Source organism: Nicotiana sylvestris, chromosome 3 (genome assembly GCF_000393655.2).
Source record: "Nicotiana sylvestris chromosome 3, ASM39365v2, whole genome shotgun sequence".
Lineage (NCBI taxonomy): Eukaryota > Viridiplantae > Streptophyta > Magnoliopsida > Solanales > Solanaceae > Nicotiana > Nicotiana sylvestris.
The window spans coordinates 33,518,669-33,523,379 of NC_091059.1; positions in this window are offsets into that span (position 1 = coordinate 33,518,669).

The window sequence follows — 4,711 nt, forward strand, 5'->3', positions numbered from 1 at the left end:
ACTAAACACAAGCAATAGGCCGACATGCAAGTGAAGGTATTAAATAAACACATTGTTGTGGTTGCTGAAAACCTTAATCAGGACATACCAGTTTCAAAGATGCAAAATACAACAATAGCAGTACTTGAAAGAAAACAGGCCACAATACAAGTAATAAGAGAGAGTTCTTTTTGAATGTGAGTGTGAGTTCAGAAAACTAAGAGTGTTCGTATGTGTTTGTGTCAATGAAAAAGCATGGTATTTATAGTTTGAAAACAGGCATAGAATAAGGCAAAAAAATAACCATGTACCAATTAAAATCAATCAGTAGAAGAACTTCCTTTAATTAAGGAGTTCGAACTTAAATGGTAATGAACAAAAATCATTTAAGGAAAGAGATCAAATAAGCATCTTGTGCAAAATAGACAATTAGGGGTAAATACATTGGAGTTTAATTAAGGGAAGGATCTTTGAAATACACGGTTAAACAAATAAGGTAAGAATCAATTAGTACATAGTAAATCAAGGAGTCAGAGATTCGAAATTACTGGTTCATGAATAAACTAAGTCAGAAAGGCTAAGGAAAGTTTTCAAATCAAACCAAGAAATAGGGAAATTAGTAAAACAAGGAAAGAATTAATCAGACTTACACAAGGAGGTCTGAAATCAGTCAAAAATTGAAAGTCATTTTAGAGGGGAAGCTCAGCATATATAAAGAGCACACAAGTATTAGGCATGCGAGGCTGAATTTAGGACAAAGAAAAGTGTCATGCAATTACAAAATCAGTAAGTAGTGGACTATAGGAACATGGTAGTCATATAGGTCAGTTTTAGTAACTCAACAATGGAGAAGGGAGAGAGTATCAAATAGCATGCAAAGGGTCCAGTAGAAAGACCTTAGCAGGGATTCAGAATCATATAAAGAAACAAAAGATTTTGAAATTAAGTCGAGCAACAGATAAAACAACTTCAGAAACCCAAATAGGTCCAAAGAAATTAAGGTTTTGAAACCAAACAAGTTCAGAGATAAAGGACAAGCAAATCACATAGCAAATAGCCTCAAAACTCGAGTGAACCCCCAAAATTTAGGGCTTTTACCATCAATCGAGTATAGAGATGAAAGCCAAAAGAATCAGGCAAAAATATCAATGAAGAAAATAAAATCAGAAACCTTAAGAAAGGGCTCGGACTTTTAACATAAAGAAACACAATAGAAGAACAACATAAGAGACACAGTAGGAGAATCAACATAAGAAACACAGTAGTAGAACATCATAAGAAACATAGTAGAAGAATCAACATAAGAAACAGTAGAAGAACATCATAAGAAACACGGTAGAAGAATCAACATAAGAAACACAGTAGAAAAACAACATGTTTAAAAAAATCAGAAAAGCTTCGAAATAACTTAACAAAACCCTAAATCGTAAAAGATAAAGGTTTTAAAGGTAAGGTTGTGAAAGAAACTTTAAGAAAACTTTCAAAAAGTTTGGAGAGAACACAGATCGACAACGAATCTAAAAGAATCAGAAGAACCTCGAAGGTTAGGGTTTCAGAAGAAACCCAAAGGGTGAAAAAGGCTTGAAAATCATCGATCTAAGTAGGAGAGGTCGAGATCAGGCTTGAATAGCCATAACCGGCCGGAGCAAGGTCGAGGATCGCTGGAGACAGCCATAGCACTGAAAACATCCGAGGTCTGGACCAAATTTCTTCAAGGTCTGGCCTTGAGGCCATGATAATCGAGCATACATGAGTCGTAGGAGGTAGATACATGCCATCAATGGCTTTGGAAGCCCTGGATGTTGTCGATTTTAGGTGGTGATTGAAGGTGGCGGCTAGGGTTTCTGAAAGAGATTGAGAGAATTGGGAGAGGGGGAATTCAAGGGCGGCTTCAGACGGGAAATGATTAGTGTTAGGGGTAATGGTGAATTAAAAAAGGAAAGGGAAATGGGGACCGTTGATCTGGGAGATCAATGGTTGAGATTAGAGAGGGTAGGTGGGAAACGGGTCTGGGTCGGTTTGAACGGATTTTGTGTCAGGATAATTGGGTTTGAGATTGGGTTTAATTGAGGGTTGATTTAGGGCTATAATTGAATTAAACAGGGCTAGCATTTAAATGGCCACTTTTCCCATGTTTGATTTTATAAAAATGGTAAAATAATTTCTGAAAATAAATTAAAGGAACTAAGATGATTAATAATACATAATTATCAAATAAACATACTAGAGCCAATTTTATAATAAAATTATAATAAAATCTTAGAAGAGGCTAATATTGCAATTATATGCAATTTAGCCTAAAAAATGCTAAATAAATTTATAAAAATATGAAAAAATTATGTTAGTTATATTTTAGTATAAATATGAGAATCTACTAAATGAATCACCAAAAATGATAATTTTGGGGATAATTATTGGTTTTTTTCTTGATGAAATAGGGCAATAAATTGATTAAAAAACCCTTTAAAAATTGGGAAAAATAATGAAACCTTGGGACACACTTATATATGCATATACATGCTATTTTAAAAGTATTTTGGATATTAAAATATACAGAAAAAAATTGGGTATCAACAATGGCCCTCATAAAATTAGATCAAGAGCTAACACTTATAGAAAAAGGTTTGAGGTGTGCCACAAATAAATTAAATCATCCATGGCCCTCACAAATGTTGCTTTTAAAAAATGAATAATTTTAGTTTGCTTTAGGCTCAATTTAGATTAGTATTGTGATTATGTATACGTTCGCGTAACATAATTGCAAATTTAATTCTAAAAGTAGCTTGAGGGATACGTTCGCGCAACTTCAACCAAGCTTTTCTTAATAAAATAAACAAAGCATTATTAATTGTGGACACGTTCGCGTGACATGGTTTTTGACGCGCCAAAGAAAAAGAGTATACGTACGTGTAACTCAATTCTTTAATTGTGAATAATCAAGTGATTAAAAACATTAAAAAGATAAACGCACATAGGTCTTTAAAATAAGTAATTAGACAACTTAAGCCAAGTATACATCACTAAGTGACCGTGCTAGAACCACGGAGCTTGGGAATGCCTAACACCTTCTCCCGGGTTAACAAAATCCCTTATTTAAAATTTCTGGTTCACAAACTTTTAAACTAAAGTCGAAACTTCCTTGATTTGGGATTTAAATTGAACCGGTAACTTGGGACACCAAATAAACTATTCCAAGTGGTGACTCTGATAAATTAATTAATCCCATTTAGAATAATGTCACTTTAATTGGAAAAACTCCCATATACCCTCGGGGTATAAAAAAGGAGGTGTGACAGCTCTGACGACTCTGTTGGGGACAAGAACCCAGAATATCTTGTTCAAGGTTCAAGAATTCGAGCTTGTTAATGTGATTTTTACTTGGCTTTATTTATTGTCGATATTATTGTATTTTGTGGACTGAATGTGCTAATTGCCATTTACCGCTTTGATATTACTTGAACTGTATTTAAATGCCTTCTTACGCCTCCCTTTTGAGTCTTCTAAAAATCGGTGCTCACGTTCGCGTGGCCCACTTTTCTGTTAGAGTTATACTAAATAGAACGGGGCTGGGCAAGCCACAAGGCTGGGCAGACTTTTGTGCTCCCGGTACGTTGCCCCCTCATCGACTCGAGTTTGTCTGCTCGGGTAAGCCAGGTTTAGAACACAACCCCAGGTTTAAACTTAGAATAACGCAACCTCATGCCAGATCCCTAGTAGGAATAATTATTTGCATCACGTGTATTTGACCTTGGGGACTCAATACAGGGGTTGGGTCCGTCTAGGAGAGGTGTACTCAAATAAAGACCATCATGATGCATTGTACGTGCTATGTGAATATTTATTTATTTCGGCTTGCATGTTGACCGATTAGGAAAAGGAAATAAAGAGAAAAACCAAGAGTGATGTAGGATAGAGAATTTACTCGTTTCTAAAAAATCCCGATATTTGAAAATGTCTTGAAACTCTGGCAAAATATTTGAATAAAAAGGGGGGGGGGGGAGGAAAATGTATTTCAAAAAAAGTGAGTCAAATATCATGTTTTGTTTATGTCAAAATTGACCGAACTACGCAGGTCTGATTCTCAATAGATGTGGGATACGTAGGCAACCCACATAAGATTCAGCCTCATTTTTTTTACAAAAAAATAATCAAGTAATGTGTAGTTTAGGGCTTTGGTCAAAAGAATAAGCTGACCCAACTTCGGTTGTATTTTTAAGTCGTTCTTACCGGAATAGCCTTAGATTATCTTTTAATTGTTGAAAGGCTATTTTTGGGAAGAACGGGCAAGTCTATCTGTAAGGTGTCTTTTTCCATAAAATACTTTCCCCCGGCCTCAAAATTTGTTTGGAATTGTGAAGGGGCCAGGTTTATAAAAACGACCATTTTTACTAAAAGTAGCATAAAAGGGGTCTTTGTCCGTTGATTTTATTTAGAAATTGAAAACTTGTTTTGCAAAAAGAGTAAACCCTAACCTTAACCCTCCACAGGTACAAATGAATACTGTCTAGAACCACCACAAATGAATACCGTCCAGAACCCGTCACAAATGAATGATGTTCAGAACCCGTCACAATTGGTCATAGAATAGGCTCAGCTGCAGCTTCGCATGTGGCAGAATGATTTAGATAAAGATGGCCAGGATTGGGCGAAAAAGAAGTTGGGTTCCCTTATAGACATCATGAGCAACGAACCCCGGGAGGATTTAATCAAAGCCTTGGCAACCTTTTGGGAT